At 44.9% G+C, this 15,169-nt stretch overlaps 1 protein-coding gene and 1 long non-coding RNA gene across 5 annotated transcripts in view; one reads left to right on the top strand and one right to left on the bottom strand.

The window, feature by feature from the left end:
- Nucleotides 1–15,169, top strand: part of Pacrg (parkin coregulated) — a 422,656-nt gene that overhangs the window by 398,868 nt on the left and 8,619 nt on the right. The gene's annotated exons all lie outside the window — the stretch shown is intronic.
- Nucleotides 3,670–15,169, bottom strand: part of LOC120100098 (uncharacterized) — a 26,135-nt gene continuing 14,635 nt past the window's right edge. Inside the window, exons 2-3 of one of the 2 annotated variants that reach the window (XR_015649440.1) lie at nt 5,121–5,407; nt 3,670–4,411 (exon numbers count right to left, since the gene is read on the bottom strand). This is a non-coding gene — a long non-coding RNA (uncharacterized LOC120100098). The remainder of the gene's footprint in view (nt 4,412–5,120; nt 5,408–15,169) is intronic. The other variant, XR_015649438.1, reaches the window with a different exon arrangement.

The following is a 15,169-nucleotide window of genomic DNA, read 5'->3' on the forward strand; positions in this document are numbered from 1 at the left end:
GAACCCCTCACTCCAGTGTGGCTCTGAATCTCAGCAACTCTGTATTTTTGGCCCAAATCATTATAATCTCTGCCTCGATGTCCTCAGCTATGCATGGTGAGGCCAGTCAGGACATTGGCGGCGTTAGTGTCAGTGCACAGCCTGAAGCCATCTCCCCATGACCCATCACTGTCAAAGAGTTTAAGTGAAACGGCTTAGATGAGCAGTGAAGAGTTTGGCTGTAAGCGTGTTATAACCTATAAAACGGCAAACTCCACACGGCCAAAACAACAACATTGAATCCATTTCAGAAGCATTTTCTCTGGAATTTTAACATAAAACTCATTTTTGATTGTCTGAGAAAAATAATAAATCGAGAAACCCAGCAGGGGAAGTGTTTGCATGCATGTATGTACACACATGTGCGGGTGTGCTTTCCTTGGTGTATACATTTGGAGGCTACAGGCTAATGCCAGGTGTCCTCTGCTACCCATCATTCTCCACCTTGGGTTTTGAGATGGAGTCTGTCACCGAGCCCGGAGCACAGCTAGACTGTCTAGCCAGCAAGGCACTGGGACCCTCTTGTATCTGCCTTCCTGGCTACAGGCACAGACCAACATGCCACTCTTTTACCTGGATGTGGAGTTTCCAGAACTAAGACCTAATGCCAGCATTTTACTAATCTCCCAGCCCTCGCCCAACCCCAACCACCTAAGAAAAATTGTTATCACAAAAGCTATGAAGGAATATTTCCCAGTTACCATTCAGGAGTATAGCAGGAGCATCAATCTGTCAGATGTGATAGCTAAAACGACTTGAATTTGGTGGATATGAATTTGGACAGTTATCCTTAGGGAGAACAGAAAAGGGCTGCCCGACTCTGTTAGTGTGATTAACTAGGAGCCACCATACTCAAGAAAAGCCATGAGCACAAAGCCATGGTTAGAAGCCAATAGTAAAAGCCATCCATCCATCGGAGAGGGTGGGATCCAGGTCAGCCACTCCCACCCCTCCATTAGAGAGGTGGATACCAAAGTTAGCCACTCCCACCCCTCCATTGAAGAGGGTGGGTATCAAAGTCAGCCACTCCCAGCCAGAATGCTAGAATAGTAGGGAAGACTAGAGATGCTGGGAAATGTTGCTGACAGTGGGGGACTGAACCCTGTCATTTATCCTGAGTGAGCAGAAGCAGAGGTATTCCTTGGGCTCACTGACCACCAATTCCTCTGTCAGTGACCACCACTTCCTGTGTGGCCAGGGAGTTGGGGGCTGGGGGAGGCTGCTATTGTCCCAAACTTTCACTAATGCTTTGATTCACTGTTTTAATTTACTATCTTGGGTGGACATTAGAAGATACATTAGGATCTAAGCAGCCAAGAAGAATCATTGTTTTTCCTAAGCACTGTATACGTACAGTTTCCAGAGTTCACTTCAGTTTTCCCTTGTAAATAGTCTTTCCCTTGCCTTTCTCGGTGTTTCCTCTTCTGTATTATTAGTCTCTATAAAGATTTACAATGACCTTTGAAATAGAGTTAGGTGGACATTACGTTTGCCTTGTAATTAATTCAGCCCTGCTGGATCGTTATATGAAATAGCCCCGACATGGTGCCAGCATAAGCAGCAGCTAGGGTGATGATGGCGTATCCAGGCCCAGCATGGAGTGATATGGTTCCAGCTAATCCTACACTAGTCCCTGTGGGGCACTTGTATGAGCCCATATCCTCTATGAGGAAGTGAAGGCTGTGGGGTTGAGTGACTTGCTTCTCAGATTCAACTGGTAAGTCCAGACAGCAAAGGGGGAGGGTGAAGATGGTGTCCCAGTGTTGACAATACCTAGTCATGACTAATCCTCACCGTGCGCATGGGTGAGTTCACACACACACACACTCACACACACACACACACACACACACTCACACACACACACTCAGACACACACTTTTCCTTTTTTGCCATTTCTTGTAAGTCATTAGTATAAAAAAAGCCAAGGCCACCTTAAAAAGAGACTCTGATCTCGTGTTCTTATAGGGTTTTTCTTTCCCCCAAAAGACTGAAAACAGGTATCAATTTATACCAATGTAAAAATGAAACACAGCGCTAATATTTAGCTCTTCCCAGTGCATCTAGAGACTGCCTAAGTGATCTGGAGGAAATGACTCCTTTTTTCTTCTAACATGAGAAAACAGTTTGCTGGCAAGAAGCTCCCAGGGGACCTTGTGACCATCCTGCTCTTTGGAGACATTAATGACATAGGGATTGTGAACCATCGACTTCAGGCTGACTGGAAGTGCCTTGGCCTCCCTGCCATGCACTGTGGCATTCTACACAGACACATAAGCCATGTGTGCACACATGCAAGCAAGCAGGGGGCAAGTGAGTGTGTGGAGGGCGGGCACCAATGCCACTTCAGTGACTTGTAGCATCCAGAGGCCCAAAGCCAGTTCTTGTCTTCATATTGACTCTAATAATAAACAAACAGATGACTAGCTTCCCAGAAGGCCCAGAAGGCCCAGAAGGCAGCCATCTACACAGCAGTAACTTTCAGCTTAGCACACTGCTTCTGATGCAATGGTCGCCAGCCACAGCAACTCTACCTCCCAACACAGATGCCTCCAGTGCTATTAGCCATTCCACCAGGTTTCATGGAGACATGACTTGGCAATCTGGCAATCCATGGCCCTGAGTCCTGACCCATAAGATGAGTAGGACTTTTGACTAAAAAGTTGTAACTTTCACTTAAAGAATTAAAAGTCAGGCTGAAGAGATGGCTCAGAGGTTAAGAGCACTGGCTGCTTTCCAGAAGTCCTGAGTTCAATTTCCCAGCAACCACATGGTGGCTCACAACCATCTGTAATGAGATCTGATGCCCTCTTCTGGTGTGTCTGAAAACAGCTATAATGTGCTCATATAAATAAAATTTTAAAAAAAATTAAAAGTCAAGCAGATCTGTTATCCACAAGATAACACCCAGGTCCCCTCACCATGAGAGACCTTGACTATTCAACACCACTCACTTGAATACGGGGCCTTCAGCGGACACAGGTTACAGCGCTACACTCTTACACGCTTTTAGTCTAGAGAAAGATACATTGCTAACATAAACGTAAAAGACAAGTAGATGAAAACCATGACTCACAACATTTTAGTCTCAGCCCGGATGGATCCATATCACCTAGCTCCCTCTCCGTCTTCACGCTCAACCCTAGCTTCCTTTTTTGCTGAGACTCCGTCTAGTCCAAGACCTCCAACAGCCCTTACAGAAAATGACCCAATTATTTCTTTAAGAAAAAAAATTTGGGTTAGGAAACCAAACTCATCTTAATGAAAATGATCTAAAAAAAATGCAATTGGAAGAAAATAGATGAAGAAATTGTACTTCCTAGTATTAAAATATTTTCATAAAACATTAAAAATATATTAATGAGAATTTAATCTCATCTAAGAGAGTTAATCTGCTATAATATTGCTTTATATATGTTTATATGAAATTGCACACAGTAAAACAAATTATGTCACCATAATATTATCCTGTATCCCCTACGGAAATATTTTTATAAAACCATTAAAAAGCATATTATGGTTGGGTTCGGGAATCTGTAGACTTAGACTCAATGGTACCTAGAAACAAATAATTTTTGTGTAAGAGCAAGGAATATTACCAAAAAAGCCACAAAATTTATATTCGAATCAGTCAGTGAAAGTGGGGCTGTCGGTGTCAGCTTTGGCTTTATTCAAGTGTAAAACAGTAACTCAAGCCAAAAGAAAACCACTGGGGAGCACTGGTACATAAAGAAATTTCTTTAAGGAACAGATGTAATATTTTTTATTCTTTTGCAATAAATTTCGTAATAGTCATTCCTATTTTGACATTTCAATTAACAGTGACCCCAGGTCACAGCAATAGTTATTAATTGGTAATTAACTTCATAGATAAGTCAGAAGCCAAATGTGATTCATAGGATGACAGTTAGGACTCAAATTACCATGTGGTTGAATAAGATGTCTGGTCAAAGAGGAAAAAGTTATTAAGTTAAAATTTTTAGGTTACTTTTTAAATGTATCCTGTATGTGTGTGCGTGTACATCTTCGGCAGGGCATGACAAGAGTCCACTTCTCTCCTTCTACCACTGGGTCACAGGGGTCAATGCCAGGTCATTAGGCTTAACAGCAAGTGCCTCTTACCCTCGCAACTACCTTGCTGTCCCTGAAATGGTATCCCTACCATCATATAATTTATGTTATCTTCATATATCATCATGAGTATGCATGAGGACCAAATGGGTAAAACACTCATAAGGAGTTAAAACACCCCTAAAGAATTAGTCGTTGCATATGGCAAGTCACATTTTGTACTCGCTGGTCAGACTTGACATTCCCTTCTTGACACTCCTTGTCTGCAAGGCAGGAGAAGTAGCTTCTGCCCTGGGGGAACCTGTGGGGGATAAATTAAAATTAAAATTAATGGTGCAGGAGAGATGGCTCTGCCACAAAGAGAACACATTTTCTTGCCAACACCCATGTGAGGCAGCTCACAGCTGCCTGTAACTCCAGCTCCAGGGTAGCCCACAACTCTGCTCCCCATATAGGCACCTATACTCTCATGTGTGCACAAGAGTGCGTGCACACACAGGCACACACAGTTTAAAAATAAATCAAAAAAATAGCTAACCCTTCTAAAAGGGTTAGAACCTCATCCCCCATGCTTGGATATGTCTTGTTTAAGAGAGAAAGAGAGAGACTAAATAGGAAAAATGCATGTAGATGCTTAACACAGTGCCCAATACATAGTAAGAATTAAAGTTTAGGTCAGATTTATTAGTCGAAAATGGTTGAGTATAGGCTGCACCATTCAATTCAATATAAAGCAATATGAACCTCTGTAATTACTGTAGGGCATGTGCATATTTTTACAGCAAACAAACCTAAAAAACGACTAGCATTCCCCTTTCAATGGCTTCATTTTCTAGTTTGGTTTTGCTTTCTCTCCGTCTCATTCCTTCTGGAGTACAGAAGGAAGAATGCCGTGGGTCCAGGTAGATGTAGCAATGTACACAGTGACGTAGCATCTGTTGGAAAGAGCTTGCATGCCACACTAACCTTGGGCTCCCTGGGAATGGACCCAAGAGACACAGGAACCTCACCTCGGAGCCCTTGGTCCAACTCCGCCTCTGACAGTTGCCCATCTGCAGAGTGGGTCTGCTTGGAACGGTAATGAGTGCAAGCTTCCTAGATCAACCTTATCAGGACAGAGGGGAGTAGCTTCCCAGCAGCTGTCACGCTTCAAACCAGTGGTAGCTCGTCTTCATAGCGGCCACTTGTGAGGGCCCCAGTGCTGACTTGTAGTAACCCTCTGCAGTGAATGGCAGCCAGCTCCAGTTATGTGCTCAGTCACACTTCTTGCCCACAACCAGCGCTCGAACTCAGGTTCCTGTGAGAGAGACCATGGCTGGTGTCTTTGTCATCACTGTCTTCACTGCCAGCCCCACAGACATAATGAAGTCTCTAAGACTCATGCCTGATGCCTTCTCTTCCCAGAGATCAGTTCAGGCCCCTGAGATGTACATGCCTGTTGCTATGTATCCTGAACTTTCTGCCAATCATAACGGTTTGCTCAACAAAGCCCAGCAGTGTTTTCTTTTTCTCTCTATCTTTCTGTCTCTGCCTCCACTCTCTCCCTTTCCCTCTCCCTCCACCACCCTCTCTTCATCTGAGCAGGACACTGACCCTCAGTGCCTTAGTCTCATCCTCTTCCTCACAGCCTGTAGCCCTCCACCAAACAGCACCTGTCAGAGCTCTGGAACCTTCCTTTCCAACTGTAACCCACTGAGACAGGAGGATCCCTGTAGAGGCCGGGTATTCCACCTCTACCCTACAGGAAACTCAGATGCCACAGTCTACTGTACCAGGGAGCTTCTAATTCGTCATCCTAGATCCATCGGGTGCTTTCAAAGAACAGTAGAACTGATTAAAACTGCGCTGATTGAGCTCCCTCTCGCAGAAAACAATTGTGAGAGGGCTTAGAGGTGCTTAAGGGCTTGAGTAGTTCTATTCTCCATCCGCTTTTGTGTCGAGCTTGTTTGGGGCCCCCATTCTGTAGCCTGCAGGAGGATGAATGGATGGTTCCTTGACAGACTCCATTTTTAGGGTAGCGGCTTGGTCAGGTGGTGACACAGCAGCCTGCAGGTGGTTTTCCCCCCACTTTATTGTACCACAATCGCTCAGATAGCCTAGTAATTAGACCTGGCAGCAGGGGCATGTTTCACATGGGTCTGTAAATGGCCTGCTTTATCTCAGTTTATCACGCATTTGCTAGCAGGTTCTAACCGCATACAAGGAAATATAGAGAATGAAAGGAGAGATGATTCTGAACCGAAGAGCTCTTGTACCAAATGGCCCCTCCATCTAAATAATTATGTTCGCCTTAGTTCATTGAATGGCCATATCAGTTATTGATCTGACTTCGATTCTGACCTCCCTGCATCAATCAGAAATTCTGAATGCCTTGTAACTTATTCTGAACTTTGGAATCTACTCTCCATGTGTCTCCCTGCTGCAAAGCCTTGCTTCATACAGCCCCACCAGACCCTGTCAGCACTACGGTTGTGAGCACATTCATTGCCAGACCTCCAAACAAATCATTGTACAGCCAGCTGTGCCTATGGATGCTTTAAAAGGACACCAGCTGAAGTCTGTTCCCACCAGAGGTCACGCTAAGGCTAAGGTCGTTGGCATGGATTTATGTGAAGGCTTGTGTTACAGCTGTCTGCACTGTTCCTTGCTAGAAGATAGATAGCAGGCTTTAGTCTCCCCAGCTAATGACTGGTCAGCCTCAACTCCGACCCCATCCAAGTTCAGCTTCCAACATCTACTCTGCTGTCTCTTCTCTCTGACTCCTTGACTTCAGCTCCTGCTTCCCCCAGGTCAGGGGCGTGACTCCTAGACAATTTGTATCTCTGAGCACACCTTCATATTATAAAGCATGCACACGCCGACACAGGCTGCATCAACAGGTCATGAGACATAATAACTGCCCAGATGCGGTGCTCATCTGCCAGGACTGGTTCAGTCCAGAATCCTCAGAGCCATCAGCCTGCTCTGCAAGTGAATCTAGGTGTGGAGGAAGAATTCGTTCGGACTCCCAGGTCAAAGTATCGATCCGTATAGACAGCCACAGGCAGAGATCTTAACTGTATTATAGGAAGCGGTGAGATCTTCCCAGGTTGACCTCATCCTAGAGATTAGACAGAGACTCAAGCTCATACCCTTTCCACCTGGACATCCCTCCCTCTTGTCTGCATCAGCCAAGGTCCCTCTCCCCCAACCCATCTCATTGTCTTATATAAAATTAGACTTAAGTATGAATATTAACTACCACTTAGCTATCTCTCCTCAAAACAATAATAAGGGGAATTGTCTGGCAAGCATTAAGCCTCACAGGAATGCCACAAGATAATATCCAAACAGCCTGAGACCCCCCCACATCATGATCATGACGAAACAAACCCCACATTTTCCCACTGATTCGCTAGAACTACAACTTTCACACTGAACCAGCAATAGAGAAAATAACAATAGCAAAGTATGTTCTCGAGATTCGAAAAGTCAAGAGTTAGTGGTGACACAAGACAGAACTATCGGCCTTCATCTAGCCAATCCTGCCACAGGTGGGAAAACACAAACATTCCCTTAGACACCAGGACTGCCAAGGGTCTGGAGGAGGAAGGTGAAATTGGTAAGAATAAGCTTAAGCTAGAAACTGTTGACACATGAAGTCCTTCCTACAGCCAGGAGCCATGACTACCTGGGCTGCAGAAAACTGCAGCTCAGTGACAGTGTATCCCGTAGGACACATGTCTGAGGTCAAACTGACCCCACTACTCTGGACTCAATCATGACCCAGAGGTCCCACTACCATGTTTTAACATCACTGAACCCCCCTGAAGTTGTGGGATGAGCCTTTTTTATCAAATACTAGGAGAAAATGTAGACTACATGGTGCTCACTGGGGTCTCTCCCTGCCCATCCAAGAGGAGTGTTAATTGTGGATAATCTGCCGGAATATAGGAGTAGCAGTGTATGTGCAATTGTAACAACCAACATGTGTCAGTGAGTTTTTATAACACTAGAGACACAACATTCAGACTCTTACTTATCCTTGCCTCCGTCCTTTGGGTATGGTATCAAGGCTATTGCTGTCAGAGCAAATTGGTAGCAGGCTTTGCAGGGTCAACAAGTCTGCCTGCGTCCTCTTGACCATCCCCCAAACTATCATTTTGTTTTCATGTGCTGTCTTTATCCCCACTCATCTGGACAGAGTCCTGATTCAGGGAAAAAAAAAAAAAAAAGCAACCGGGTATGCTAAACTCAAGAATTTCAGGAGATAAAAATGTAACTCGGGCAAACAAACACTCTTTATTCAAAAGTCTCAAGCATCAGCATGTTCTACTTATCGTGCTTCCAACAAGTTCTGGTGTCCATTCTTGTGCAAATCCAATTTTGCTGTGGCAAATTAAATGGTCACATATTAATTTTCCTCTACAGTCAGAATCTCTCTCTCTCTCTCTCTCTCTCTCTCTCTCTCTCTCTCTCTCTCTGTGTGTGTGTGTGTGTGTCTGTGTGTGTGTGTCTGTGTGTCTGTGTGTGCGCACACACACACACACACACACACACGTCCTCAAAGAGTTTTGATTGGACTCGGCAAAGCTCTGGACCCTTGTGAGACCGTTGTTATGCAAGCCCAGGCTTCTGCCTTGAGACCCTTGGTGAATGTCCCTTGCCACATTTAACTCACCAATGTAGAAGCTGATAAAAGTTGACCGCCAGAGCTTTGAAAGATAATTCAAGGTTATTTTTAACTGAGACACTTAGGAACGGCTAGAGGGTGTTAGCTCTGTCCTGCTCACAGCACTTAGCTCAGTTTAGCACAGTAGATTGCTTTGATTTGTTCACTAAATATATAATTTTTTGCATTAATTGAGCTCATTTGATGAGAACTATTCCCACTCTATAAAATTTCTGACTAATGGCTTGGAAATCTATTCAAATTCTGTACTCATAAATTCATCTCAGAACTTTCAAAGAGTAGATCCTTCAGGCAAGCTAAGATGCAAACCACATAGCCCAACCCATAGAATGGCCGGAGCAGCACAACATGGCTTCTTCATGCCAGCACAATCACCGGGTGCATCTATTTAATTTTTAAAAGTAGAGCAAACTGTGCATCACCTCATACAAGTCTTTAGCTCTGGGCTTTGTGCCCTAGAGGCAGGCTGTCACCTGGCAGATTCCTCACACTGCACCATTATACTGGGTACAAGATCACTCGGGAGCTGAGCTCATTATGTAGATGAAAGCTTTTCTACATGTATTTGTCTGTGTGTGCACATGTGGGTGCACACGTGTTCACACACACACATGGAAACCCAAGGGCAACCACCCAGTTTTATTCCTGAGGTGCCGTCTACTTTTTTGCTTTTACTCTTTTAGAGAAAGCATCTCCACAGGCCTGGGGCTCACAAAGCAGGCTCAGCTTGCTGGTGAGCCTCAGAGATCCACCCATCTCTGTCTCCCCAAGAGCGTGCCACCACACCTGGCTCTTTTGCATGGGTTCTGGATGGGGCAGAGATGGGGGATGGGGAGGGCTTTGGTCCTCATGCTTGAAAGGATGTACTTTACCAACTAAGCTATTTGTCCAGCCCTAGGTGAAAGTTCTAAGGACCATACCATGTGTATGGAGAACTCAGACTACTACTGGGTCTGAGGATAACATCCTTTAGAAGGTCTCAGTTACAGAAAACAAAAAGTGGTGGCTGTGTTGTGGTGTTGTGTAGAAACGGAAGGCGGTACTAACTAACTTCCGACATGCAGGCTCACCTAGACCATCCCCAGTGTCAATCCAAAAGCAGCTAAAATTATCCCAGCAACTTTACATAGCTTTTTAGCAGCCTCCTGTAAGTCCTTCCAAACAATTCATTTGTCTTAGTTTTTATCAAGATGACTAGAAATAACAAAGTATCTCCAAGAGAAATTTAATCAAACAAAACTTAAAATATTAATTACAAGCTCCATACGGATCTAATGTTTTCTGCTTTCTGGAGCAAAGGCTGCTAACAAAGTCACTGGGATGATCTCATTTTTCCCTTTGGAAAAGGACGGATTGTTCAGTGGTTGGTCATGCTCCTTCCACCCAAGGGTTACACATGGCATGGGGTTCCCGCTGGGTGTCTCACTGGGATACCATAGCCTCCCCATCTTCATGAAGACGTTGATTCAGAAAGTTCTCCAACCCCTGTGGCTTTGCTTTGGCCTTCTGTGTTTGCTTCGAAAGCTATTGAAAGGTCGGGCAGCTCCTTGCAGGTTCCTAGTTCCCGGCTACCCACCGGGTCCTCTAGTTAGGCTTCTGCTGAACAGCAATAATCTCTCCCATCCACACCAAAAGCCCAGGTGTCCTTCATCTGTAGGCCATAACTAAGACACACAAACCCTCATAAGTCCTCACAAGGATGAGAAGATCAAATGTAAAACTGAGCCTACAATTCCCCACGCACTTACCAGGGATCCTCAGCTCTGGAAAAAAGTCATTGAACCCCTTATGATGAAGTAAGGTGAGCAAGACCCCCCCTCTCACAGGCATGAGGCCCAGGTGTGCTGGTGCCATGAGAGAGGCCGTGGACAAGCCAGCTGCACTGAGTCCAGTGCCGGCTGGCACGCTCGCACCTGGGACCTCCCTGGGGTCAAGGAGCCTACTGTGTGGGGCTGACACCCCGCAGTACTGGGAAGGCAGTGTTCTGCACGCTCACAGCCCTCCTGTGGTGACAAGTGGCACCCAGACCCTCTTGCAAACCCTCCTGTCATCTTTCTCACATGTATCAGGGTGCTGCTCTGTCCCTCCCTTTCAGTACCACACTGTCACCCGCGGCTTACGTCACTGTGCTTGATCATCTAAACTGCCCACACATGGCTTCTCTTTTCCTTGGAGAAAAGCGATATGGTCCCAGACCTAAGCTGCCTAAGGGACACTGCTCTTGCTGATGTGACTCCGCCCTGAGGCAGCAAGTGGGGAGCAGATGTAGAGAGTGTGTAATGCTGTGCATCCTTCCTGATGCCCAAATACAGAAAGAGATCAGTTCTCACCTCAAAGGTGAATTCTGCCCCTTTCACTGGCTATAGACGCTATTGGTATGTTTATTCCAGATAGGGACAAACTAGTAAATTCACCTATTATTTTTCTCAGTATGGGCATCCAAATTGAAACTCATTAATCAATGAAGACTCTACAATTTGCTGTTGTTGTTGTTGTTGTCTTGACCAAATCATTTTCAACTGGACATGTGAAACAACAGCTATGCGCTACTAAGGAGTAATAAGCCTTATGGACCTTGAAGTCAAGGACCTGGATAACATTTGATGTTGTGTCAACAAATAATTTTAATTCTGACAGTGTTCTCTTGCCTGACTAGAATTAATTTGGTAAACATTTGTTCCCTTCAAGTTTTCCTAGAACTTGACTCAAAACTGAACTTGGTGTTGCTGGCATTTGTGAATTGCTTTGAAGAAATGTATGCTGCTGTGACGGTGGGAGCTGTCCTTTCGCAGCACCAGTGAACAGCTATACTGAGATATTCTAAAGAGGGGTAGCAAGTTGAGAGGCTGGAGGCTCGTCCCTTTCTTACACAGAGACCATGACTAAGGTCAAGGTAAATAGCTGCTAAGTTACAGAGACTTTTATTTTAATTGAAATATTTTTCATACCATATATGCTGGTTGTGCTTCCCCATACCCATACTCCTCCCAGATTTCCCCTACATCCCGTTACTGAGGAATTTTATCCTAGATTATGTTCCTTGGGCCCAGTGCCTCCTCCCCTACTCCATAACTTAGAGAAGAAAACCTAGGCCCCTTGTCTAGGGGATGGAGACTTGGGTATTAAACTGGCTGTTGGCCAACACCCATAAGATTTCAGTTCCATGAGTGACCTCCACAAGGGGCCTCCTGGAGCCTCCTGGAGCAATGACTCAGCAGCCTCCTGCTTTCGTCCCCAGCTCCCAGGTCAGGGAGAAGCAGAGAGTAGGCCATCCAGCTTCAGTGTCACAGAAGAGGTGAAGAGTGGGACACCCAGCTGGGCACCCAGGGTTTGCTTCAAAGCTTTCTTCTTCAGAGGAAAGAGACCTTGTGAGTTTCAGTTAAGGTCAACAAGATCTAAGCAGCCTGAAGGACTTAAGCCATTGGGCATCTCCAGCATGCCAACTGCTATGGTTATTAAAAGTTTGTGTTTGCAAAACTGTTGCAGCTTTCACTCACATACCCACAAACCAAGACTTTGGAAGTATCCACTACAGAGTCATCCTTCAGGGTACAGTCTCCAGCAGGATTTGGAGTCTGTAGAAGAGACAGTGCCTGGGTGTGGTGTCTGGCACAGAAACACCAAGAATTCCCAATGGGGTGACACATAATCATTATTAACAGGGTAAAGATCAGTTCCTTCAATGATAAAAATAGTAATAATAGTAATAATAATAATGAGGAGGAGGAGAAGAACAACAACAACAACAAGTTAAACAAAAAATGAAAGGCAACATTTCTGAGAGTTTCTAAAAGCAGTTGGCCTCAACCATTGACCAAAGCCAACTCCTCTTACTTGATGTGGGAAAGTGAGTTTTGCCCCAGTTTCCTGGGTACTTCCCTGTCCCACGATACGTCTCGCCAGCAAGAACGACGCAGGACACAAAGGATCCTTCTGCAGAAAAGCTTTAATGCATCTTGAGAGCGAGAGCACAAGCTTACAATACGGAGACCTCGAGTGAGAGAAAGACCATCCCTTATATAGGAAACTATCCTCGCCTAGGACGTGTCACTCTCTGGCTGGTCGCTGCCAAACGTGCCAGATGACGTACCACAGCATACGTGTCCCCCTGAGTGAGGAATTTACTAGGCGCTTGCGTATTGCCCTTTTATTAGGTGCATCCTGCCGGATATCGGCGCCATCTTACAATGGAGAATGTGGGGGTGGCCCTCCACACTTCCCCATCTTTCCACCCCAACCTTCAGATCTCATATTCATCTCCATTCATTATCCAACCTCCAGAGAAGGGAATCTCCTCATCCTAGAACACATGAAGCTATTCACATAACAGAATCCATACTGACACTGAAGAAACAGTCAGGCATGGCAGTGTGTGCCCACTGTGGTCCCAGCACTCAGAAGACTGGTGGAAGAGGATCACCAAGCCTCAAGTTCAAAACCAGCCTTGCATTTGTCAGTGTGTGTGTGTGTGTGTGTGTGTGTGTGTGTGTGTGTGTATGTGTATGTGTGTGTATGTGTATGTGTGTGTATGTGTATGTGTGTGTATGTGTATGTGTGGTGTGGTGTGTGTGTGTGTGGTGTGTGTGTGTGTCTGTGTGTGGTGTGGTGTGTGTGTGTGTCTGTGTGTGGTGTGTGTGTGTGTGGTGTTGTGTGTGTGTGTGTGTCTGTGTGGGGTGTGTGTGTATGTGTGGTATGTGTGGGGGGTGTATGTGTGTGTGTGTATGTGTGGTGTGGTGTGTGTGTATGTGTGGTATGGTGTGTCTGTGTGTGTATGTGTGTGGTGTGTGTGTCTGTCTGTGTGTGGGGTGTGTGTGGTGTGTGTGTGTCTGTGGGGGTGTGTCTGTGGGTGTGTGTGTGTGGTATGGTGTGTGTGTGTATGTGTGGTGTGGTGTGTGTGTCTGTGTGTGTCTGTGTCTGTGTGGGGTGTGTATGTGTGTGTGTGTCTGTGTCTGTGTGTGTGTGTCTGTGTCTGTGTGTATGTGTCTGTGTGGGGTGTGTGTGTGTGTGTATGTGTGTGGTGTGTGTCTGTGTCTGTGGTGTGTGTGTGTGTGTGTGTGTGTGTCTTAGCCATTCTCTGACTGGAATAAGATGAACGCTCACAGTAGTTTTATTGGCATTGCCCTGACAACAAAGATATTGAACATTTTTACGAATACCTCTCAGTCCCTTGTATTTCATCCTTTGAGAACTCTGGTTCCATGTCCTATTTTATAATTGGGTTGTTTGTTTTCTTGAGGTTTACTTTGCTCACTTCTTTTAATATTTTAGACTAGACACTATTCACCTATAGATGTATAGCCAGGAAAGTTTTTTTTTCCTATTTGCAGGCTGCTGCTTTGCTTGAATGATGGTGTCCTTAACCTTACCAAAGATTTCTTTGGTGAGGTCCCACTTGTCAGTATGCCTAAGCTACCAGGTTCTGTTCAGAAAGTGCTTTCCTGTGCCTGTAAGTTGAAGCACATTCTGTGTTCTCCTCTGCCAGATTACAAGTATCAGTCTTATGCTGGGATCCCTCATCCATTTGCAGTAGACTTCTGTGCAGAGGGAGAGATAAGAATCTAGTTTCATTCCTCTATACACAGCCATCCAGTCTGACCAGCAGCACTTGTTGATGGCTGCTCTCTTTACCCCAGTGTGTATTGATGGCTTCCTATGAGCAGGTGGATGTAGGCATGTGGACTTACATGTGGAGCCTCAATTCTATTCCATTGGTGGCTGTATCCGCTCTTAGGCCAGTGACCATGCGGTTATCACCATTACAGATAGGCATGTAGCATAATTTGAAATCCAGGACTGTGATATTCTCTAGCAGTATTTTTATTACTCAGGATTGCATACGCTGCCCTGGGTCTTTTGTGTTTCCATATGAAATCTAAGATTATTTGTTCAATTTCTGTAAAAAACTTGTGTTGCATTTTGATGGGGATTGAGTTGAATCTGTGGGTTGTTTTTGATAGATAATCTTTTTCACTATAAAACTCCTACCAGTGCACCAGCATGGAGATTATTGCAGCTTCTGATAGCTTCGCAACATTTTTTCAGTGTCTTAAAGTTTTATTGTGCTTTCTTGTTGATGTTTGTTTGTTTGTTTTGTTGTTTGTTTGTTTTTTGTTGTTATGCTTTTAATATTGAGAATGGTTGTTTCCCCAACTGCAAATGCTGGCAAGGATGTGGGAAAAGGGAAAACACAGTCCCTGCTGATAGGAATACAAACTGTATATCAGAGTGGACATTCCTCAAAAAGCCGGAAGTAGATCTTTCTTATGATCCAGCTGAACTCTTGGGTGTATTCCCAAAATTCGCTAAATCCCAGTAGAGTGACACTTTGCTTATGCATGTCCATGAGGAAATAGAAACAGCCTAGATAACGGAATATTATTCAGATGT

This window comes from Rattus norvegicus, chromosome 1, assembly GCF_021556685.1.
Source record: "Rattus norvegicus strain SHRSP/BbbUtx chromosome 1, alternate assembly SHRSP_T2T, whole genome shotgun sequence".
NCBI lineage: Eukaryota > Metazoa > Chordata > Mammalia > Rodentia > Muridae > Rattus > Rattus norvegicus.